We start from the raw sequence: 26,405 nt of genomic DNA on the forward strand, positions 1-26,405 counted from the left end.
TTAAACACCCACAGTGAGCTAAGCACCATACTAAACTTTGGAAAGATGTTGCTCTTTATCTGACAAGGAAAAATTAAATACACAGAAGCAAGGAAAACTTAAATCTGCTAGGATCAGGAAATTTGTACTTCTGCTTCAACTTTTCCTTATTTCACTTGTCAAATGAAAACATTTCAAGATATTAGGGCATTACTAATAATAGTTATCCTTACCTATGCTCTTTGTCCTATTTTTTGTTTGCATTACTCATTAGATAACTTAGCACGTGGTTTCTGGAATGTGTTAAGGGGCAGGAGTTTTATATCAAGAGGAAATATAAAAAAAAAGTCGGAGGATTGAGCTGGCCTACCTGAGCACCAGTTTCTTGTGCTTTGAAGGAAAGAAAGCTTTTCAGCTAGACAATGCATGTGTGTATGTCTGTGTGTGTGCATGTGTATGTGTGTGCACGTGCACACACTAAACGACTGTCCCTTGCATTAGTCTTTTAGCCATCCGTTTTCATACCACAGGCAGTCATTGACACCAGTTTCTTGTGTATCGTTCCAGAAATATCAAATGCTTTTACCAGCATATAGTTTAAACATGTGGTATCAGACTGGAGTGATAGTACAGCAGTTAGGTGCATGCCTTGCATGCAGCCAGCCCAAGATTTATCCCTGGCACCCCATATGATTCACTCAGCATGCTTAGCATAGCAGTGACTATGATGATAGCAGTGAGTCCTGAGTGCAGAGCCGGTAGTCACCCCTGAGCACTGCCAGATGTGGCCCAAAAAACAAAATTAATTTTTAAATACATTTGATATTATGCTCTAATGCCATTTAGTATTTCCATTTATTTGTCCTATTATATCTTTTACAATTATTTCATACTATATTACTACTGTTTGGGCTGACTCCCAAGAGGTGCTCAGGAGCCCAGAGATAATGCCTAGCAATACTAAGCCAGTCAGGACAGAAAATTCTAAGTGAGGGCCCAAGAATGTGGTATTAATGCCCTCATTATTTTGCATTATTTTGTTTCATGGATCATCATACTTCACACTAAATATTCCATAATGTATTTTATAAGGCTGATGTATTATCGGAGTTTTGTTTTGGAAAACTTCTACTTTAGTTTTTGAAGTAGGTTCATGTTTTTTTTTTTCAAAAAATTTTTGTATTGAATCACTATGAATTACAAAGTAAAAATGTTATTCATGGAGCTGGAGTGATAGTACAGCGGGTAGGGTGTTTGCCTTGCATGCGGCTGACCTGCGCTCGATTCCCAGCATCCCATACAGTCACCTGAGCACCACCAGGAGTAATTCCAGAATGCAAAGCCAGGAGTAACCCCTGTGCATCACCGAGTATGACCCAAAAAGAAAAAAGGAAAAATGTTATTCATTATGGGGTTTCAGGAGTACAATGCTCCAACACCAATCCCATCACCTATGTCTACTTCCCTCCACCAATGTCCTTAGTAGACCAGTCTGCCTCTATGACAGGCACTTTTTTCCTTTTCTTTTTTTCTTCTTTCCCCCTCTTTGGTTTTGTGGCTTGTAATAAATGTTAATGATCGGGTGTCATGAACATTATCACTTTACCTCCTTTCACCACCAGAATGATCACTTCCTCTATCAGAGTTTTAGTGGCCTCTTAAACTTCTACTTAATAATGATTAAATAAATAGTCTTATAGAAACAACTATGAATTGTATATTTAACATGTCATTCTGGGTTTTTTCATATTTTTTATTTCATAAAGTAGTTCACAATTTCATTCCTTTTAATATTCAAACACCAATCCAAACACCAATACACCTTTCCATTACCATATTTTGGATGTTTCTATCCCAAACCCCAATCCCTGCCCCAAAGCAGAACCAAAGTAATTATTTTGTATTGTTTGTTATGAAAAACCACTGAAAATGCTACAAAAAAGTATCCTTAGAGGAAAGAGGGTGAGGGTTGTTGTATTACACCCAGGGGCCATTAAGCCCTTCTATAAGAGATCACTAACATGTTGTTGGAAGTTGAGCCTTGTGTGCATATATATATATATATATATATATATGTTAAAAAAATAATATTTCCCTCTAAGATTGATTGCCTCTTACTTTGAACCCCACCAAATGTGGTGTGGTACTCTTGGAGTATGGATAGGATGTGTGGTATGAAGTGTCGTGAGGCCACAAATGAGGCCGGGTATCCCAGTAATAGGTTCACTCATGGGTTAGGCCCGGATGGAATGTGTGGAGAGCAACTGTGAGCATGGCGGTGGTTAAGTTCTGGAGTTTTTCCACTGCCAGGGCTGGGTCCCTTGGAGTAGGGAGGGCTCTCATTGGCCCCCTTCTGGGGCGCCCCGAGTGAAACAGCCTGTCTTGGGGTCCAGCAGCTTAACATGTCATTTTATATATGATATAGATATATGCTAATAAGTAGGTGTGCTGAGCCAATGTATATATATGAATTGGTAAATTTGATCATTCTTGCCACATTTCCCTCTAGAAAATAATTCCTTGAAGTTTCCAGCAGTAATATTCAGAAATGCCTGTTTCCCTGTGATTGCTTACACAATGTGTTAGAATTTGTGATTTGTATCCTCTGATAAATGAAAAACTAAATGCCACAATAGTTTTATATATATTCCATCTAGTTATGAAACTACTCAAGCATTTTTCATATCTTAAAAATATCAGCATTTTCATTAATGCTTCATTTTCTGTGACCTCTATTGATATCCTCTGCTGATTTTTCTTTGGGGGTATTTGTCCCTTTTCTGATTGATTTTGGGAAGCTCTTTAAATATTAATGAAATCAGTCCTGACTACATTATCTTATTTGCATGTATCCTTCCTAGTATGTTTTTTGACTTTGTTAAAGATTTTTTTGCCTTACAAAATAGTATAATTTTAATAAATGAGTAAATTAATCAATCTTAGGTTTTAATATTTATAAAACTTTTTTTTTTGCTTTTTTCATTGCACGCAGCAATGCTCAGGGGTTACTCCTGGCTCTGAACTCAGGAATTACTCCTGCAGGTACTCAGGGGACCATATGAGATGCTGGGAATTGAACCCTGGTCGGCTGAGTGCAAGACAAATGCCCTACCCAATGTACTATCACTCCACATATGAGACTTTTTTAAATTTTTTTATTGCGTCACAGAGATAAATATATTTACAAATTTGTTCATGATTGGATTTCAGTCATATCAGTCGTATAATGTTCCAACTCCTGTCCCTTCACCAGTGTACTTTTCCCACCACCAGTGGTCCCTGTTTCCCTCCCGCCTTCCACCCCCTCACCACCACTATGGCAGGCACTTCTCTCTGGCTCTCTCATTCTCTCTCTCTCATTCTCTCTCTCCCCTCTCTCTTCCTCTCCTCTCTCTCTCTTTCTCTCTCTCTCATTTTTGGTGGTGCCATGAAGTGATGTGTTAGGAGAAGCCTTGGACTGTTCACTTGATCACTTGACATCCCGTTACTTACTGATTTGCTCAAGTGGGAGCTAAAACATCTCCATTCGTCCCTGTCATGTGCTAGTGTAGCCCAATGGCATCTGCTCATTCTAGGAATACAAAGAGCCTCAAAGTTATCGTTCAGGGTCCTGACAAAGAAGTGTGACCATCTCATAGGTGGGCAGTCATGTGATCTTTTGATGTCCTGTGGAATCCAGTCAGTAATGGCTCTAGTCCAGTGGTCATCTCCAAATCTCATTATGTGTCCAGCCCATCTGATTTTCGACACCATGGCAAATGAGACAGCGTCCCTGATTCTTGATCGTTGATGGAGGTTGGAACTCCGGATTATTTCTGTCATTATTTCTGGTGTATTAAGTGTGATACGCCAAGCATAGCTCTTTCGATTCCTCTTTGGGAGACCTGAATAGCGTTCTCATCCTGCTTTCACAGGGCCCAAGTCTCTGAGGCCTATATTAATGCAGGAAGAACAGTGGAATTGAAGAGATGTGCACAGAGCTGGAGGTTCTTCGTCCTCTTAGTGATTTCTTCAATGCTCTTGAAGGCATTCCAAGCCGCTCTCTTCCTCCTGTGCAACTCAGGTGCCAGGTCATTCATCATGAAGACTTCTCGACCTAGGTACACATAACTGTTGCAGTCGGAGATGTTCGTTCCATTGATAGCAAATAGAATGTCAGGAACGAGACCATTTCTCATAAACATTGTCTTCATGAGATTCAGCTGGAGTCCGACCTTTCCACACTCATGGTCGAAGTCAGCCAGCATTTGTGCTGCTTGGCTAATATTTGGTGTTATTAGAGCAATGTCATCAGCAAAGCGGAGGTGGTGTAGTTGCCGACCATCTATGTTCACTCCCATTTCTTCCCATTCCAGTCGTCACATGACGTTGTCTAGGATGGCACTGAAGAATTTCGGTGAAATGATATCACCCTGCTGAACCCCTCTCTTGACATGGATGTGTACCTAGGTTGAGAAGTTTTGACATAAAAATAATAGCAGGATCTGTTAGTGGCCCCCTTCCATCCAGGAACCACCCCTACTGGGCAGTTCAGGCCACAAAACCCAGAGCGGGGGCTACGAGTCCTCTCTTCTGTGACAGGCAGATGCAGACTCAGCATGACCACAGCACCATCAAACACAAACACAGGAGGCCAGAGTTCACTGGTGAAGATGCAAAAGACTAAGCAAGGGGCCAGGGTCCTGGAGAAACTAGAAACTCTGGAAGCCATTATTCAGCACAGAGAGTTAACCTAGAACCAGTAGATTCATGAGTAAGAGCAGCAGCAACAATTCAAGGCAGAAGTGATGGTCTGAATTCAACTCAAAGAATGAGAAATGCTACAGCTACAGAAGGCAAAGTACTGACCTAAGAGAACTGGGGCATGAAGGGTGATGTGTTAGGAGAAGTCTTGGACTTCCTCAAGAGCTACAACTAGATCACTAGAGAAGAGTGGGAAGACAGGACACAAAAGAGAGGCTTCTAAGTGCCCTGCAAAGACACTGCTTGCCTCGGGACCAAAGGACATGTGTGGGTAAATGGGTTCATACCAGGGGTTTGCAAAATTGGTTCTGATCAGAAATGGGGAATGACGTAACAGATGATTCCTAGAAGAAAAACCCCTTGCCTCTTCCAGCGCAGCCTTGAATGCTGGTCTCTGAGATGACCTGGATCAGACGCACCTTAATTCAATGACCTCTTCCACACGCTACACAGTTCTCACCTCCGGGTCAGGCACTTGAGAAGTTTCCGTCTTGTGGAGAAGCTGAGCAGGCGACAGTCCCCAAGGGCAGCTAGGTCGACATCCCCTGACAGACCCCCGGTCAACTCAGGCCTGTTGCCTGTTCTGCAAATAAACATTTATTGGAACACATACATACACACACACACACACACACACACACACACACACACACACTTCTCAGATTATTAACTATTTATCTTACTAACTATTCAGAATCTTTTTGGCTTCTAAAAACTACATAGAATCCTCTGAACTCTGAAAGAAGCATCATGACTGAGAGTGATCATTTCTGCAAACAAAGTTATGCTTTTATTTGACTTCCTATTTTCTCTCCTAATGAAGAATACAAACTAGTGGATAATCAAAAGTCAACACATACATATATATGTATTTGGGGACCTTGTTCTATGATGGGTTGAGCAGTAAATTTTCCTTCCTAATTTCATTTTACCTCCAATGACACGAAAATGAGTTTAAATATCTGAGCGTATGTTGACTGAGTGATAGAGAAGATAATCATTGTTCTAGGCTGAAATAGAAACCAAATTTTTAAATGTTTTAAAAGTTTTACTGCATATAATCCTCAAAGCAGATGATCTACAAAGCAATTGGTCAATTAAACATAGGTAGTTTTTTTTGTTCCACTGCATATGATTTTTTAAACATAGCATTATAACTTTTTACTTTGCAATACTTAGAAACAAACTATCTACTTTAGATCTGAAACATTCATTAACTCTAAAAATTTTTACCATATGAATAATATTCTTAAAATAGTACATGTGTGGCTGAAGCATTATTCATTCTTTTCATAAGATAATGCTGCTTAAATTCTGTAAATGAAATGTATTAAAAATTCTTTATGCATTTTCCACCCTTCATGTTCTTAGCTATTCAGAATTTAAAGGCCAAACAGAGCATGTCAAAATATACTTTGGGCACTTTTTAGGGAAAAGTAAGTTAGCTAAACTTGGGAAAGTAATCAGCCCTGGTGCCCTTCTCATTACAGCTGGCAACTGTAATTTGCATATTGATATATTATTCCTGGAAGGCATTTTTTCCAATTTGTAGTAAAGTCCCTGGAATATTAAGCATTTCACTCATTGTGATGTAATGAGTTTTCTTAAGAAAACAATTTAAAACACCAAAAAAAATTGTCACCACAGCACTGTTTACTCTGGGGTAAATGCGAATTTCTGATAATAATGACATGTCTGTAGTATTAAATTTATGTCTCATAGATTATTTTGTAGACAGGCAAGATAATTATAATTATTATTAAGTAAACACATAGAGAATTATCACAGATAGACATTTCTATCTGTAAGTTTCTATGAGGAGAGAAAAAAAGAGATAATGGAAGAAATTCACCAATAATTATTAGAGTCATAAGATAATAAACTTTGCTTATCTTTCGCACCTGTACTATCACAGGCTTTTGTACATGTATAGTGAATGAGTTTTATTTCAATAACAACGTCCTTATTCCCCATCAGTAAAGTTAAGTAGAGAGGATTTATTTTCCTAGAGAAAAAATTCTCTCTCCAGGGGGCTGGAGCCATAGCACAGCGGGTAAGGCGTTTGCCTTGCACACGGCCAACCCGGGTTCTATTCCCAGCATCCCATATGGTTCCCCTGAGCACCGCCAGGAGTAATTCCTGAGTGCAGAACCAGGAGTAACCCCTGTGCATTGCAGGGTGTGACCCGAAAAGAAAAAAAAAATTCTCTCCAGTATCTTTGATTCTTTTATCTTTTCACCTAAAGCTGTTCACTTAAAACTTCCAATCTGCAGGTGGAGAGACCATTTAGGAAGCTGTTAACAATAGTCTGAGTAAGAAATTATAGCACTGAATCAAGGCAGTGTGTGCCAGAGTGATGTGTGGGAGAGAGAGGAGGAGGGGAGGGGAGTAAGAGGAGTATCTAAGTTTGAACAGGATTTTCAAGAAGTCTACGTAGCTCCCACGTATTCTCATCTAATGGGGTCTTCCATTGTTCTTTACTTGACCAGATCATCCCATAGTTCAACTTCCATTCAGATACCTCGTCCTTTCTAAAATCCATCTTATTCCATAATTGGGGATAGTTTCACCAGTTTTAATTCTAATTTTTTTATTTTAAGTTTAAATTTTTAATTTTAAATTTTCCTCTAGAAGTTTATAGAATATATTTTTCTCTTTATGCTGATTTATAGTTGTTTTTAAATACATAGAATTCAAGAGGGTTAAAAGCATAGTCCTAAATGCATTTAATATTCACCATACCCACCAAAGTTCCATTGACATCCCACAACCCAAAAACCCTCCTCTCGCACCTTCAACCTCACCTCCCCATCTTCTCTGATAAACACCATTGTTTTCACCAGGCCAAGGAGTTCATTTTGTTACTTTTGAAAATTAATTTGCTTGCATGTTTTATGTTCCTTAAAGAAACAAAAACATTTGATAACTTGTAGTTCCTTATTTTGCATAGCATAATCACCTCAAGAGCCACCGTTTTGTACCAAAGGGCACTATTTTATCTTTTTAATGACAGAGTAGTGTTCCACTGAGTTTATATACCACAGCTTTTTCATCCAGTCATGTGTTGATGGATACTTATGTGGATTCCATGTTTAAGATATTGTGGATAATTCTGCTATGAACATTAGGTGTTTTTATATCCTCTGAATTTCATTATGAATTTCTGGGTCATAATAAATTTTCATTTTTAATTTTAAGGCATCACCATACAATTTTCTTGTTTGAATTTTTTATATTTTTTATTAATTCATTAGCACAGTGGGTAGGGCATTTGCTTTGCACGCGGCCGACCTGGCCGACCTGGCCGACCTGGATTTGATTCCTCTGCCCCTCTCAGAGAGCCCTGCAAGCTACCAAGAGTTATCTTGCCCACACGGCAAAGCCTGGCAAGAAGCTACCCGTGATGTATTTGATATGACAAAAACAGTAACAAGTCTCACAATGGAGATATTACTGGACTTGCTCGAGCAAATCGATGAACAATGGGAGGACAGTGCTACAGTGCTTATTTAATTGCGAGTCTGGGGTTTACAATACTATTAATACCATTTTTGTGGGCTGGAGCGATAGCACAGCGGTAGGGCATTCGCCTTACAAGCGGCCAACATGGCCGACCCGAGTTCGATTCCTCCGCCCCTCTCGGAGAGCCCGGCAAGCTACCGAGAGTATTCGATATGCCAGACACAGTAACAACAAGGTCTCCAATGGAGACGTTACTGGGTCCGCTCGAGCAAATCGATGATCAACGGGAGGGCCTTTACTTTACTTTTAATACCATTTTTGTAGAGGCTGAATCAATTTACATTCCACCAACAGTGCAGCAGAGTTGTTTCTTTTCTACATCCAAACCAACACTTCTTATTTCCCATCTATTTTATTTGGCTAGCCTCGCAGGTGTGAAATATCAGGTCACTGTAATTTGATTTGTACTTCTCTAATGATAATTTATGTTTAAGTGTTTTGTTTATTTGTTTGAGTTAACAGGAAAATTTTTCAAATTCCTTCACTTCCATTAGGAAAACAACCCAACAGCACAGAGAAAAGCCGCAGGGCCATGCGCACTGCGGGCCAGGATTCTCACAGGGCTGCTGTCCTCCTGTGTGCAAGTGCTTCTGAGTGCCCGTGATGCGTGGCCGTGGACGCATGGCGTACACAAGCAGGGAAGTCACTCTAAACACGCCGGCGCCCACGTGTACTCACGAGTGGACATACACAAGGACGCACGCCTACTTGAACACACGTGCACACAGGCATGAACATACACACAACTACGAGTGCACATGCGTGTGCACAAGCACGAATCCATGATCGTAGACGCAGGCATTGGCCACACAAGAAGCATACACTGCAGAACACAGGCACGAATATGTCCTGCACAGCAAATGGTGGCCACAAGCCATAGCCCCAGACAGGGCTGCCAGCACGTGGAGAAGGCCAGGCAGGAGCCTCTTGTGCCAACATCAGCTCCTCCGGCCAGGAGGATCCGGGTGAAATCTCAAGTGCCTGAGTAAGACCGGCAGGAGGCACCAACCTGGCACCACTAAGACTCGACCAACATTGAGGCTCAAAACACCCCACTGAGGCCTGCTTTCAAGCTGTGGAGCCATCCTCCTGGCCCTTATCTCTACTATCCTTGGGTGTTATGCTATTTGGTGAGGTGTTCATTTCATTGAGTTTTTACTTTGTGAGATATTGATAAATAAGCCTTCCAAGAGATAAGATGTTAAAATATTACAGTATTTGACTGGAGTACTATTCCTCTTTTTGTCCGTGGTGCCCACACTGAATTACACCTACCTCCTTTTCTCTCAATTACCCACAATGGCTACTTTCTTCTTCCTTTCCTCTATACGATATGGTCCTACAATTTTTTTCAATCATTTTCAATATGTTCCTGCTAATCTTTGGAGTGAAGAATGACTCTTTGGAGTTCAGCTTTACTTAGTACACTTTGGCAAAGCAGCCTAACTTTAATATTAGTCTCCACATGAGCACACAAGACAAGGAAAGATTAAACAAGCCTGGTCCAGAGATAAAGTGCAGCAGGTAGTCGCTTGTCTTTCAAGCAGCCTGCGTGAGTCCCATATCTAGCACTAGATATGTTTTTCCAAACTCGGTCATTAGTGATCCCTCAGTATGGAGTCAGATGTCAAGGCAGAAACATCCAAGTGTGGTCTCAGTCATCCCAACCACCGAAACAGATTAAACAATCAAGTTTGTTTAGGAATGCTACAATAGGTCAAAGAAAGAGTTTTCACCTGAGGATAGATTAGGCTTAAACTTTTATTTTGTACTCTAACTCTTTATTAATCAGATAGATTTGTATTGTGAAAGTATAGATACATAAGTTAATGCAAAGTGTTGAAACAATGGAATGTTGTATATGTTTTCAATAGGAAATGCATTAATTTATGTGTGTTGGGTTATTTTATCACCTCATAATATTTTGCATATGAGATTCTTAATGAAATTTGTCATTTGTTAAAGATCTTGAAATACAAAAACAAAACAAACAAAATAATGACCCACTGGAGCTGCAGAGAAGGGCCAGACACACGTCAGTCCACCGGAGCAGACCCAGACAGAGGATACACAACTGTTAAACATTTTTTTCATATATCTGTGGTCCATCCATATGACTTTTTTGAGCAGTGTCTGATCAGGTTTTGCCCATTTTTTTAAATGAGTTGCTTTTGTTACTGTTGTTGTTATTGACCTGTGCAAATTATTTTATGTATTTTGGAAAATAACCCTTGTCAGATATGTACTAGTAAACGTCTTGTCTCGGTTGCTATGCTGTCTTTTTCCATGGTAGTTTCTCTTGCTTTAATTTAATCAAACCTGGACCTCCTCCATAAAAAACATGTACTCAAGCCTATTGAATCACCTCCTCAGTATTTAAAATGGTATTTATTTTTGCTGATATCAGCTTGTCATCACTTTAATATACCAGTTCTGTCCTTTTGACCCTACATTTTTGTGTTTTATTATTGTTTCTATAAATAGAATGACAGAGGGCTGTGGTTTGACACCAGCCATGAAAGATTAAAAACCACACTGCTGCTTGGTGTTTGGAAGGAGAGAAGGAAGAAAAGTGCCCTGGTGGAGAATTGGAGAGGTCCATGCTTCCTCTCTCTCTCTCCATTGCTACATATAAATTCACACATTCATCAGTAAGCTGTCCTATAGATGTCATATACTGGAAACCACTTTATTTTTTCAACTCCTCTGAGTTTATGCCCTGTTTTTCATTCATATTTTTCTATTTTCTGCTCCAAAAGTGAGAATATTGATAACCATTAACTTTAACACATTTAATCACTTATTTAATCACTTTCTAAATGTATTCAGGTATTTAAAATTACCTCCTCCCCCACATAACTGATCTCTTGGACATCAGCACACAGGGAAGTCCCATCTTCCTTCAGTCTCTGAAACTCCATGCAAGTCATTCTCTTTACTTCCCCATATATACCCTTCTCAACTTGTTCATTCTGTAACACCCCTCTTCAAGAAATCTCCATAAGGATGCTTTTTTACTCTGCTTAAACTCTGAAACCCCTTGATAACCCTTTCTAGCACATTCTCTTCACTGCACCAGGCTGTCCGTACATGCACATCCTCTTCACTCAGTTTACAAAGAATAAATTTTTAGACTTGAAAAGAAATATTGGTAGAATTTTTAGCATAGGTGCATTCTGATACCTTAAAGTTTTTGGTCATATCCTTAATTTGTTAAAAATTCTTGAATCTTTCTTAAGAAAGAAAGACATATTCCTTTTCTAATCACCAAACAATAATCCATGTAATCATTGTCTTTTAGAGAAATTATGTCAGTTCTCAGGACTTAGTCCTGAATCTGTGTTCAGGGATCACTCATGGTTGTGCTCAAGGAACATATGCAAACATATGAAATGCCAGGGACTGAAGCAGGGTCAGCCTTGTGCAAGGCAAGCACTTAATCCCTGAACTGCCTCTCCAGATTTAAAATACACATCATATATATAAATATTTTTATATTCACAGTCCTTCCCCATGAGAGTCTTCTTCACTCCTACTCATTTCTCTGTGGCATAGGAGAATCAAATTAATGTTCTTAATTTAAAAATTTCCCTATTTTGTTGCTGGAAAAAGTCTCCTAGTGCAATAATTACAATATTATATATTGTATGTATATGTATATGTTGTGGCTGGTTCTGGAGGTCTTCAGCTGCTGGGGCTCTGCTCAGGGCAGGGAGGGAAACTCAACCCGCCCCCCTCCAAGGGGCCCCAGAGAGGACAGCCAGGCGCGGGGGCAGGAGATTTTATATATTATGTAAGTAAAGTAAAGTAAAGTAAAGGCCCTCTCGTTGTTCATCGATTTGCTCGAGCGGGCCCAGGAACGTCTCCATTGGAGACTTTGTTGTTACTGTGTCTGGCATATCGAACACGTCACAGGGAGCTTGCCAGGCTCTGCCGTGCGGGCGAGATACTTTCGGTAGCTTGCCAGGCTCTCCGAGAGGGGCGGAGGAATAGAACTCGGGTCGGCCATGTTGGCTGCGTGCAAGGCAAATGCCCTACTGCTGTGCTATCGCTCCAGCCCACATATATTTTTTTCTGCTCTAAAATCATTAATATTTCTAAGAAATTAAGAAATTGTTGGTTATGTACTTCTTAATATACAATTAAATGAAACTGATAATTAACATCTAGGAGATTGATACAGTCAACTTTTGGGTTTTGTCGACCTATTTGCTTAGTGTAACTTTCTAAAATTCATATTTTGAGAGCCATTTTGAAGCCACACCTGCAGAAAGATGAGAATTCCTATTTTGAGAGCCATTTTGAAGCATTACCACCTTCAGAAAGATGAGAATGTTTTAGCTTGGACAAAACTTTAACTTAATATTGGCATTGTACATGTAAGTGAAACACTTATAATGTTTAATATCCCATGATTTTGCTGCATTAACGAAAAAATGAATTACCTAAAATGCATAGTCCTAACTCATGATGTCAATACCTTGAACTTCATCCCCATCCAACTATCCAGAAACATGACTTGTCTAGAACTGTGGTCTTGTCAAAACCAAAAACCACTGTCTTTATTAGTTGATAGACAAGAAAAGTAAATCAATGCAAAGTTCTTTTCTACTGTGCCTAAGATTGTTAGACTTCTGAAGAGTATTATTTATACAAAAGAATTTAAGGCAAAATTTTAGAGAGATTTAGGGAAAATTCTTTAAATTCAAAGTTTTAGAGAAAAATAATGTCCTTTTTCAGAGTAATTCTACAAAAACTTCTTTTGTGACTTGGTTTAATTATATTTTTTTAGCTTAAGTAAAACTGCCTATAAACTTCCTATGGGTGCCGTTGCAAATGTAATTTATATTGATGGTAGAGAGCATTGGTTACATTCCCTACATGCATTTGCCTTCCTAAAAAAATTCTGATTTTGTTTGACCATTCACTCCATGGTGAAGTTGTTTCCTCTTTGCTGATGTTAGTCTGTGCATTGTTCTGTCTTCTATCATGGAAAAGAAATTATGGGGCCTCCATTGGTCAAATTCTACATGAAGAAAATGGATATTTTACTTTGGATGTGAACAAGATTGAATGTTACATCAGATAGTTCCAGAGAGTGTTTTGAAGCAGTAAAAGAATACAATCTAAATTTTGTGTTACAATGAGTCCAGCAAAGCAAATCTATGGGAAGAACTTGGATCCCTGGTGACATCACTGAATCAATGGATCACTAACCTGACCAAAACAAACTCTATTTTTGAATTCTGAAATGTGTCATCATTAATTTCTTTAGTATATAATTCTTTATTTAATCATCATGCTTTTGTGTTTGCAGCAGAAAACACCCCTAATTGAAAAAAGAAAAAGTGTCTCAGCTATGATCTGAAAATAAAAACTGCAGTCAGACTTCTATCCTGGGGAAATCACTTTCAAGGCTAGAATCAAGAATTACAAATTACTCTCAGCTTTCACAAAATGAAATATTAAAATAATAGAAACATTGGAGAACTTTGACAGGTTCTTTCTGTTTAGACAACTTTCAAAGTTAAATGTGGGTTCTGTTCTTCCTTTTCTGGTATAGACTCAGTAATATTAAGTTGCAAAGGTAAATTCATTAATTCCAGGATATACAAAATGATAGTACATAAATTCAGCCCATAAGAGTTTCAGAGGATTCTAGTGTTCATTGACAGAAACCTGCCTTCCAGTTACAATTTTCAGCAACAACTATGAAAATAAAAATGCCAAAAATAATGGCGTGCCCAAGATTATTTTCATATTTCTATATCAACCTCTTTTTTTAAGTTTATTTCAGAAGTCTTCATTTGGGTGAAAGTTACTATTTACTTTGTTGGAGATTCTTTTGCAAAATTTATATTTATTTCTACTATTTCCAGAAAGTCACCAATCAATTTTGTATTGTTTTTCCCAAAAATAAAATATTCCTTGATCAAAATCAACTTCCAATTTAGTAAAATAAATCATTTGCAAATTAATTGTGTATAAGTTTTATGTACTGCTCTGGAAGAAAAAAATTTCTGGTTCAGAGAGAGAGCTCAACAGGTTGAGTGTATGCTTTGAATGTAGGAAGTCCAAATTTGATCCCAGGTACCTCATGGTCCCTGAGGAACCATCAGGAGCAACCCCTAACACAAAGCTAAAAGTAGCCTCTGTGCTATCCCATGAGTTTTACGCGTGCCCTCCCTGCTCAGAATAATCTTCTCTTAAAGAACTGACTCTTAAAGAACTGACTCTTAATGAACTCATGATTAAAAAAAAGTTAAAACTATCTTTTGATGTCAGGGTGACTTGAGGCTTGCCCTGGGTCCGTCCAATCCCTGCTTAAGGACCCTTTTTTGGGGGGTGTTAGGAAGTAAAAGCAACTGAGGCTTAAGTGAAGTAAATATGGATGCCTAGGAGCAAATATTTTAGAGCCACTTAACTCCCATGTTACAAAGCATAGCATGAACTATTTCTTCCTGTGATTATACAAAAAGGACATTGCTAAACCATGCAAATGACACGAAGAAAAGGAAAGAGAAAAGCAATTAAGGACTATTAGTGCTTGATGGAGTTGGGTGTGCCTCAGGGGCACTCTTATGGAAGTAGTTCAATAAACCTAAGCTCCCTAGGGAGGAGCATGGACAACTCAACGTTATCCAACAGTAGTTGAATAAACAAACAGACTGCCAGGAAACTTTAGTCAAAGTCTGAAAGAGTAAGTTAGAAGATTTTAGTGAACTCTCTTTACAAAATAATGGATCAGATGACAGGAAACCATGGGACTGGTCTAAGATAGACAACAATAAAATCCATTACTGCCCTCTCCTAAATCCAGATACACAAGAGAAGGGAATTTTTTCCAAGTCTAAGCTAGTAAGAGTCAGGACATAAGGACATAAGAGTCTAATGCTAGTAAGAGTCAGGACATAAACCGGACGGGAACTCTGACCCTAGAGAGCAGGATAATTGTCAAATTGCAGTCCTATAAGAAAGGAGTCAGGAACATAAATGCCCCAAGCTTCACTATCATCCCTCCTTTGACTTCATGCCAGAGCCTCTCATTGACTCAAAACCACACAAAAGATGAAGAAGGGAAGCCAGATAATCCTGTCATAAGAGGTCAGACTCAGAAGCCTTAATAGGGTCAAACATGGAGATGGATCTGACAGGGCAAACTGACACTGCCTAACAAACACAGTCTGAAGAACAAAATAGTAGGGCCCCTTGTTATGAAATGGACTTATTTCTTTTCACCACCATTTGGGCACATATTTTGCATTCAGATGTATATTTTAGAATTTTTTTCAAAATTTTCCAAAATTTTTTAAATTTTTGGGTTTTATTTTCATACATATTTCTTAATCATTTACTTTCTGATAATCAGGCCCATTCTTTCTCTCTCAGGCAACATATTCCTCTAGTTCCATAATCCTGGCAGTATTATTACCTTCAAGAAGTGAATTAATTATGTAGAAGAGATTATTTCTTTTGATTTTGTCTTTAAATAACAACATATTTACAGGATATTCACATTTATCTCTTGAATTGTTATGGACTTCCATTGTGCCTAGCAATGTGATTTGGTGTTTCTGTCTAATTTACCAGTCAGCAGAAGGTCTGTGTAGGTAGCCTCCAAAACACCACTAGCTCATGGCTGACAGAAACCAACCACATAGGTTTTATCATACAGTTCAGAGTTTTGGACTTTGGTCTGGAGATGCTGTGAGGGCTAGCCTTTTCAACAACAACCTACAGAACTCTGCTCAGGACCCTTCACCACCATGTCCTGCTTCTCTTTCACTTTCATTTTTAAAAAAGGGTTGGAGTGTGGGGATGGACCTTAAGTCAAGAGAGACTCTAAAGTTACTTCCAGTTTTCAAACTCTGCTGCTCTCAAGGCCAGAAAGATTATACAGTGGGTAATCTTTAGTGCACAGGGACTATCTGAGTTCAATCCCAGGCACTCTGGATGTACCTCTGAGTACATCAAGAGTCGTCACTGAACAAAGAGCCAGGAGTAAGTCCTGAGCACTGTTGGATGTGGCTCCCAAACAAATAATAACAAAAGTCAACTCTATAGCTCTCTTGTAGATCCCTTGTTATGCCTGAGACGACCCATGAGTTTTGCTATTTGCTGCTTTAGTTTGAAAGGACCTTTTAAAAGCTTATAGAGAAAATGATAAATACACTTTTAAATTAAACTTTAGATTAAAAAAAATAAATGACACAAACGTTTACTGGCTTTTTTGGTAGTCTAACAGCTACTACCTCCCATAAACTTTGACATTTCCCTGAATTACATCACTTAATCACTTAACTTCCCGTTAGTCGTCGATTTGCTCGAGCGGGCGCCAGGAACGTCTCCATTTGTCCCTGTCGCGTGCTAGTGTAGTCCAATGGCATCTGTTCGCTCCGGGAACATGAAGGGCCTCAAACCAATCATTCATGATCTTGACGAAGAAGTCTGACCATCTGGTAGGTGGGCGGCCACGCAGTCTTTTGACATCCCGTGGAATCCAGTCGGTAACAGCTCTAGTCCAGCGGTCGTCTTTAAATCTCATTACGTGACCAGCCCATCTGATTTTTGACACCTTGGCATATGAGACAGCGTCCCTGATTCTTGATCGTCAACGGATGTCAGAACTCCGGATTCTCTCTCTCATTTGAGTGAAACGTGATACTCTAAGCATAGCTCTTTCAATTCCTCTTTGGGAGACCCAAATAGCGTTCTCATCCTGTTTGCGTAGGGCCCAGGTCTCTGAGGCATATGTTAATGCAGGAAGAACAGTGGAATTGAAGAGATGTGCCTGAAGCCGGAGGTTCTTCGTCCTCTTAGCTATTTCTTCAATGTTCTTGAAGGCGTTCCAAGCCGCTCTCTTCCTCCTGCGCAGCTCGGGTGTCAGGTCATTTGTCATGTTGACCTCTAGACCTAGGTACACATAGCTGTTGCATTCGGAGATGGTCGTTCCGTTGAGAGCGAATGGGGCGTCAGGAACGAGGCTGTTTCTTATAAACAATGTCTTCGTAAGATTCAGCTGTAGTCCTACCTTTCCACACTCACGGTCAAAGTCGGCCAGCATTTGTGCCGCTTGGCTGATGTTTGGTGTTATTAAAACAATGTCATCAGCAAAGCGGAGGTGGTGTAGTTGCCGACCATCTATCTTCACTCCCATTCCTTCCCATTCCAGTTGTCGCATGATGTTCTCGAGGGTGGCACTGAAGAGTTTCGGTGAAATGGTATCACCCTGCCGCACCCCTCTCTTGACATCAACCATCACTTCTTTGTAGAATGGTGAGATCCTGGTAGTGAATCCACAATACAGCTCACGGAGGATCCTGATGTATTGGGCTTGAATGCCCTGATTGGCTAGGGCTTCAATGACCGCTTCCATTTCAACAGAATCAAAGGCCTTCTTTAAATCAATGAACGTTAAACAGAGAGGCATCTTGAACTCCCGAGAAACCTAAATGAGCTTGGTTATCGTGTGGATATGGTCGATGGTGCTGAATCCTTTGCGGAACCCGGCTTGCTCGCATGGTTGTCCTTCATCTAGTGTTCTGCCAATCCTATATAGGATGACTCAAGTGAACAACTTGTAGATGACAGACAATAGGCAGATCGGGCGATAGTTGCCAATGTCATGGATGTCTCCCTTCTTGAACAGTAGTATGGTCCTGCTGGTTTTCCATTGGGACGGAACCTTGCATTCAGACAGGTAGCGAGTGAAGAGCCAAGGCAGTGTATTGATGAGTACTGATGGCAGGTTCTTTAGGTGTTCAGGTCTGACCTTGTCTGGGCCGGGTGCTGTTAGTTTCTTTACTGATGAAATGGTGTGTCGGATTTCGGAAGGGAGAACGTTGGGAACGACATATCCATCCTGTGGAATTTGGTATGTTGGCAAGTGGACATGGCTATCGAAGAGATTTGAGTAGAAGTCATGGATAATCTTCTCCATTGCCGTTCTGGAGGATGTGATGGATCCATCAGGACGTCAGAGGGCAGTCATCTTGGTCTTGTAGTTGGCGAAGGACAGGCAGGCGTTACGAATACTTTTCCCGGCTTCTGCCGCATCTACCAGTACTTCTGCTCTTCTCTCTTTGAGGTCTTCCTTGATCGCATCTCTGCACTGTTTTGCGAGCTCGGACGTTAGCTTGCGGTTGCCTGAGGCATGCGCCAAACCACGCTGGTGAATTAGCTCAAGAGTTTTCGAAGATAGGCGATTTTTTGTGGCTATCTCTCTTTTGGCGTTCCTCGCACATTCATGAAGGTGCTGAACCAGTCGATCGTATTCCTCGTCAATGTTGTCAACAATGGCATCTTCCCATGTTGCCGCAGTAGTACCAAAGAGTTCCCAGTTGGTGGTCATTCTGGGAGTTCTCTTTTTGAACTTTGCAGTCCTTTCTCCCTGCTCTGTGAAGTAGAATTTTGCACGAAGGAGATGGTGGTCCGATCCCGTTCGAAATTTTAGGACAACAGCAACATCGGTCAGGCAAAACCGTCGATTGAATATGATGTGGTCTATTTCGTTGTGGAATCGTCCACCAGGAGACTCCCATGTCCATCGTTTAGATTCTGCCTTCTGGAACTGTGAGTTACCATGAATGGTCTTGGTCGACATGATGAACTCAGACAGTCTCTCACCCTGTTCGTTCCATTCTAGGCCATGGGTCCCGATGTGAAGTTCTTCAGCTGATCTTCTCGGTCCTATCTTGGCATTAAAATCACCCACAATGATCTTGTAGAAGGTGTGGTCTTCTTTATAGAACTTCTCTAGCTCCATGTAGAACCTCTTGATTTCTCTTTCATCATAATGAGATGTTGGTGCATAGACAACGAAGATAGAAACTACAGGCAGTGAGCCACATCTATTCAAATGTAAATGTCCGATTCGGGTTGTTAGGCATTCGAATGAATCAATGCTCTTGGCCAAGTTTGTGTTGACAAGGACACCGACGCCTCCAACACCTCTTTTATCGCATGTTCCGAGGAACAAGTCTTCTCCAGTGTCGAAAACAGCATGGTGAGATTCGTGCCTTCTTGTCTCGGTCAGACCAATGATGTCGTACTTGATCATTCGCGCTTGTACCATCAGGTCCTCGATGGATGCATCTGATGCTAGCGTACGTGCATTGAAAGTACAGACGATCATTTTTGTCTTCCTTTGTTGTGGCAGCCTAGGTCGGCCTTGAGATTTTGTCAGCCTCTCCTTTCTCATCCTTCTCAATGCTGCCATGTCGGTGAAGCCTTCAGGGTCAGGTGAATGAGACCAGTTGTAGTTACTGGTTTTGGCATATCGAATACACAACGGATAGCTTGCCAGGCTCTTCCGTGCGGGTGGAATACTCTCGGTAGCTTGCCAGTCTTTCCGAGAGGGATAGAGGCTTTTGGGGCGACCTCTAATCACCCTTGTAGGTGTTACCATATTTGAACCCTATCAAATATGGTACGACAATTCCAGAAGATGGGTATTTAGTGTCTTATGATGTGTCTGGGTCCGGAAAGCGTCCTGGAGTGTGGCGGTGGCTGGGTAGTGGAAGTAGTAAATTACATAAATTACGTAAATTATGTAATAATTACATAAATTATGCGTAACATTTTACTGGTAAATATTTATATGCCAAAATGAAGACATCTCAAAGCTATAAAAAAAAATGGAGTGAATAGCCTAAATTCCAGCATAGCTCTATACTTGTAATTCAACTGCATTGAAGAAACTTTAAAGGGGCTAGGAAGGGCCCATTTGTGCACTGCCAAGGTTAAATTAGTTTATGCAAGCTGTCACATGATTGTATAATATTCCTGAATAGTATAAAAAGGTTGCCTGGATATTTAAACTTCTGTTAAATGTATTACATATCTTCTTTAATCATGCAATAATTCACACGACTTTTTTTTATTTTTATTAGTGAAACACCATGAGGTACAGTTGTAGACTTACAAATTTTTGTGCTTGGGTTTCAGTTATACAATGATCGAGTACCCATCCCTCCAACAGTGCCCATTCTTCCCCACCTCTGATCCCAGTATCCCTCCCACCCCTATCATCACCCCCTGCATCTGTGGCAGGGCATTTCCTTTGATTCTCTCTCTCCTTTTGGGTGCTTCGGTTTGCAAAAGAGGCATTGAGTGGCAATCATTTTTTATCTATAGTCTACTTTCAGCATGCATCTCTCATTCTGGGAGGATCCTCCCAATACCCTTTACTTGGTGCTGCCTTCTCTATCTGAGCTGCCTTTTCCCCTAGCATGTGCGGCTGGCCTCCAAGCCATAGACTAAACCTCTTGGTACCTATCTCGGCTATTTTTGGGTGTTAGTCTCCTATTTTGTTACTTTATGTTCCCCAGATGAATGCAATCTTTCTATGTCTGTCCCTCTCTTTCTGGCTCATTTCACTTAGCATGATACTTTCCATGTAGTACCACTTGTATGTAAATTTCATAACTTCATCTTTTCTAACAACTGCATAGTACTACACTGTGTAGATGTACCAAAGTTTCTTTAACCAGTCATCTGTTCTCGAGCACTCAGGTTTTTTCCAGATTCTGGCTATGTAAACAGTGCTGCAATGAACAAACAACTGCAGATGTCACTTCGTCTATATTTTTTTTGCCTCTCTGGGATATATTCCCAGGAGTGGTATTGCTGGGTCAAATGGGAGCTCAATTTCTAATTTTTTGAGAATCGTCCATACTGCTTTCTAAAAGGGCTGAACTAGTTAGCATACCCACCAACAATAAAGGAGGGTCCTTTCTCGCCATATCCATGCCAACACCAGTTGCTTTTATTCTTTTGGATATGGGCCAGTCTCTGTGGTGTGAGATTATATATCATTGAAGTTTTGATCTGCATCTCCCTGATGATTAGTGATGTAGAGCATTTTCTCATGTGCCTTTTAGCCATTCGGATTTCTTCTTTGAGAAAGTTTCTGTTCATTTCTTCACCCCATTTTTGTTGGGGTTGGATATTTTCCTCTTGTGTAGTTCAACCAGTACTTCGTATATCCTTGGTATCAACCCCTTGTTGGATGGGTATGGGCAAATATGCTTTCCCATTCTGTGTATTGTCTTTGTATTTTGGTCACTGCTTCTTTTGAGGTGCAGAAGCTTCTTAGTTTAAGATAATCCCATTTGTCTATCTCTGTTTTCACTTGCTTAGCCAGTGGCGTGACATCTTTGAAGATACCATTAGCTTCAATGTCATGGAGGGTTTTGCCAACTTTGACTTCAATGTACCTCATGGATTTCAGCCTGATGTTGAGGCCTTTAATCCACTTTGATTTTACTTTTGTACATGGTGTTAGGTAGAGATTTGAGCCCATTTTTTTTCGGTAGCTGTCCAGTTTTGTCAGCACAATTTGTTAAAGAGGCTTTGCTTACTCCACTTCACATTTCTTGCTCCCTTGTCAAAGATTAGATAATCATATGTTTGGGGGAAGATATCAGTATATTCAAACCTGTTCCATTGGTCTGCAGCTCTGCATTTGTTCCAGTACCATGCTGTTTTAATTATTACTGCTCTGTAGTAGAGTTTGAAGTTAGGGAGGTTGATTCCTCCCATTTTCATTTGCGTAAGAATTGCTTTAGCTATTTCGGAGGCTTATTTTTTCACATAAATTTCAGGAGTGTTTACTACATTTCTTTGAAGAATATCATGGGTACCCTCATAGGGATCACATTGAATTTGTACAATGCTTTGGGAAGCATTGCCATTTTGACAATGTTAATTCTCCCGATCCATGAACAGGGGATATCTTTCCATTTTCTCATGTCTTCTTTTATTTCCTGAAGTAGCCTTTTGTAGTTTTCTTTGTACAGGTCGTTTACTTCCTTAGTTAAGCTAGGTACGTGATTTTCTGGGACACAGTTGTGAACGGGATTGTTTTTCATGTCACTTTCTTCTCTCTATTTGTGTATGGGAAAGTCATGGACGTATAGGTATTGATTTTATAGCCTGCAACTTTATTATACAAGTCTATTGTTTCTAGGAGTTTCTGGTAGAGGTTTTAGGGTTCTCTAAGTATAGTATCATATCATCTGCAAATAGTGAGAGTTTGATTTCTTCCTTTCCTACCTGAATGCCCTTAATATCTTTTTCTTGCCTAACTGCTATTGCAAATACAAAAACTATATTGAACGGCAGTGGAGAGAGTGGGCATCCTTGTCTCATCCCGGATCTTAGAGGGAAGGCTCGCATTTTTCCCCATTGAGCAAGATGCTTGCTGTAGGCTTGTGGTCGATGGCTTTAACTACATTGAGGAAAGTCCCCTCTATACCCATTTTGGCGAGGGTTTTCATCATAAACAGGTGCTGGATCTCGTCAAATGCGTTCTCTGCATCTATTGAGATGATCATATGGTTTTTATCTTTTCTTTTGTTGATATGATGGATTGTGTTGATTGATTTCCTGTTAAACCATCCATGATTCCCCGGGATGAATCCCACTTGGTCATGCTGTATGATCTTTTTGATGAGTTGTTGAATTCTATTTGCTAGTATTTTGTTGAGAATCTTCGCATCCGTGTTCATCAGGGATATCGGACCATAGTTTTCTTTTCTTTTCTTGTGGTGTCTTTGTTTCCTTTTGGTATTTCAGAGATATGGGCTTCATAGAAATTTTTGGGAGAGTTTCTGTTTCTTCAATTTCCTGGAAAAGCTTGAGAAGAACTGGTAATAGGTCCTCTTTAAATGTTTGGGAAAATTCACTAGTGAATCCATATGGACCAGGGCTTTTGTTTTGGGGAATACTTTGGATTACAGTTTCAACTTCCTTGATGTTAATAGCTCTATTCAGGTACTCTAGATCTTCTTGATTCAGCCTTGGGAGATTATAGGAATCCAAGAATTTATCCATCTCTTCTAGGTTCTCTTGTTTCATGGCATACAGACTTTCAAAGTAGTCACTGATGATCTTTTAAATTTCTTTGTTTTCTGTTGTGATATCTCCCTTCTCATTTCTGATTCTGTTTATTAGGGTTCTCTTTCTCTCTTTCTTTGTGAGTCTTGCTAGTGGTTTATCTATCTTGTTTATTTTCTTGAAGAACCAGCTCTTGGTTTCACTGATCTTTTGGATTGTTTTTTTGGTTTCCATGTCGGTGATTTCTTCTCTAAGTTTTATGATCTCTTTTCTTCTCCCTGATTTGGGCTCCTTTTGTTGATCCTTTTCTAAGAACTTGAGCTGTGAAATAAAGTTGTTTATGTGGGCCCTTTCTTCCTTCCTAAGAAATACTTGCAGAGCTATAAATTTTCCCCTTAACATGGCTTTCTCTCATTTGAGTGAAACGTGATAGAATCAGGGACATTGTGAAGAATCAGGATGCTGTCTTGTTTTCCAAGGTGTCGAAAATCAGACGGGCTGGACACGTAATAAGATTTGGAGACAACCGCTGGAATAGAGCCATTACCGACTGAATTCCACAGGACGTCAGAAGACCGCGTGGCCACCCACCTACAAGATGGTCAGACTTCTTTGTCAAGACCCTGAACTATCGGTTTGAGGGTCTTCTTGTTCCTAGAACGAACAGACGCCATTGGGCTACACTAGCACGTGACAGGGACAAATGGAGATGTTACTGGCGCCCACTTGAGCAAATCGATGAGTAACGGGAAGTCAAGTGATCAAGTGATCAACATGGCTTTAGCTGCATCCTATAGGTTCTGGTAGCTCGTGTCTTCATTCTCATTTGTTTCCAGGTATCCTTTGATTTCATCCTTGACTTCCTTCCCGACCTACTCATTGTTCAACATTGAGTTGTTTAAATTTCTAGATGTTTGATTTGGTTCTCTGTGTCTGTGTGTGATTCACATGTAATCTCAGTGCATCATGGTCTGAAAAGATTCTTGATACTATTTCTATATTCCTGATTCTGTTGAGGTATGTTTTGTGTCCTAGCACATGGTCTATTTTGGAAAATGTTTCATGTGCACTGGAGAAGAATGTGTATTCTTTCTTTTTGGGGTGTAAAGCCCTGTATAGGTCTATAAGCCCTCTCTCCTCTACTTCTTCCTTCAAAGCCAATGTTTCCTTGCTGAATTTTGTTCTTGTTTATCTATCCAGAGGTGATAAGACTATGTTGAAGTCTCCGGCTACTGTTGTGTTGCTAGCAATGTCCTCCTTAAAATCTGTTAGCAGTTGTTTTAAATATTTAGCTGTTCCCTCATTAGGTGCATATACATTTAAGAGTGTGATTTCTTCCTGTTGCACGTTTCCTTTGATGAATAGAAAATGGCCTTTGCTCTTCCTTCTAACCTTTTTCAACCTGAAATTTATGTTGTCAAATATTAGTATGGCCACCTCAGGTTTTTTTGAGAGAGCTGTTTGCTTGCAGGATTGTTTTCTGTCCTTTAACTTTGAGTCTGTGTTTGCTCTGATTGTTCAGATGGATTTCTTGTAGGCAGCAGAAAGTTGGGTTCTGTCTCTGAATCCATTTTGCCACTCTGTGTCTCTTAATTGGTGAATTTAGACCATTGACATTGAGAGAGATTATTGTTATGGAGTTTTGTGTCATCTTTCTGTAAGGGTCTGTTGTGCTTGTAGGATTTGTCTTGTCTTATAGTAGCCCCTTTAGCCCTTCTTTTAGGTTTGGTTTTGAGTCTATGAAGTTCCTGAGCTGCTGTTTATCCAGAAAATAGTGTACCATTCCTTTAAGTTTGAGTGAGAGTTTAGCCAGATAGAGTGTTCTTGGTGAAGCATTCATTTCAGTGAGTTTGTTCACTATATCCCACCATTGCCTTCAGGCTTGGAGGGTTTCCTCTGATAGGTCTGCTGTGAATCTGAGGGGAGCTCCTTTGTATGTGATTTCCTTCTTTGACCTTGCTGCTTGCAATATTGTGTCTCTATCCTCGGCATCCATCATTCTAACTATGATATGTCTTGGAGTGTTTTTGTTAGGGTCTCTTTTAGCTGGCACCCTTCGGGTTCCTTGAATCTGAATGGCTGCATTGTCCAGCTCTGGGAATTTTTCAACAATGGTTTGTTTAACTGTGACTTTTTCACTGGGACTGTTTCCCTGAGCTTCTGGTACTCCAATGATTCTAATGTTTTTCCTCTTGGAATCATCTCCTAGGACTCTGATTCACTCTAGAGCTATTTGAGGTCTCTTGCCATTATTTGTTGTTGCCTTTTGGCTTTGTACAGCTGATCTTCCAGCTCACTGATTCTGTCTTCAGCTGTGGTCATTCTACTGATGAGGACACAGACTGAGTTTTTTATTTCTTCTACAGAATCTTTTAATCGTGACATTTCTGTGTGTAGCTTTCCAATTACTGTTCTCATTTCTTCCCGTAATTTCTCGATTGTTTCTCTCATGTTACTGGATGTCTGTCTGACTGTTTCATTGAGTTCATTGAACATCTTCATGTCTTCATTTCTGAATTCTTTCTCAGAGTGGTCCTTCAGGTGAGTAGCACTACTGAGGCTTCTGGACTCTTTTCATTGTCCTCCCCACGTGGTGGGGATTTGCGTTGCTTCTTCATGTTGGTTTGGAGGTATGGGGACTGAGATGTTACACTAGATTTCCTGGTATGACTAAACTACCTGCAGCCGCGGAGGCCCAAAATTAGGCCATGTCCACTTCTACAGAATCCACACCCATTTCTGAAGAGGCCACGCCCACACTGGTACCTGCTGTGTTGGGGGAGGGAAGATACCAGCTGGGAGGGAAAGCACAGCATTGGGGATGAACAGGAAGAGGCTCAGGGATGCCGGGCATCCCAGGGTCCTAGAGAATACCTGGAGCGCATCCGTGGAGAAAGCCAAATCCCAGGTTCAAATACTGCTGCACAACTGTCTTTTGAAATTAAATCTAATTTACAGGTTTAGAGAAATCATGCAGCTTTACCAGTAACAATAACTGGTGATTGATGGAATCAAACTGAACCCAAGATCCAAAAGCTTATGCCTTTGTTCTGTTAACCCCAGTATATGCAGCAACACTGATCACTCTTTGTATCTTACATAGAAAATGAAACTTTTCGCTCAATATTTCTCTTTCCCTTGAGTGACACCACTGCACTTTGAACCCCTCCATCTTTGCCTCTAGATATATCACCAACCCTCAGGAGATATACTCAGATGGGATCAACCTCATGTCAGTGTTTTCAAGCTCCGTAACGGGGATAATTGATAATAATGTGGGTTGATTTTAAAAGCCCAAACTCATTTTTTTCTTCTTAATTACA

The 26,405-nt window shown here is 40.2% G+C and overlaps 1 pseudogene; it reads left to right on the top strand.

Annotated features, from left to right (window-relative positions):
* Positions 1 to 9,002: 9,002 nt before the first annotated feature.
* LOC130033628 (histone deacetylase complex subunit SAP18-like) overlaps positions 9,003 to 26,405 on the top strand; it is a 39,135-nt pseudogene continuing 21,732 nt past the window's right edge.

The sequence above is a fragment of the Sorex fumeus genome, unplaced genomic scaffold (assembly GCF_029834395.1).
Source record: "Sorex fumeus unplaced genomic scaffold, SorFum_2.1 ptg000054l, whole genome shotgun sequence".
NCBI lineage: Eukaryota > Metazoa > Chordata > Mammalia > Eulipotyphla > Soricidae > Sorex > Sorex fumeus.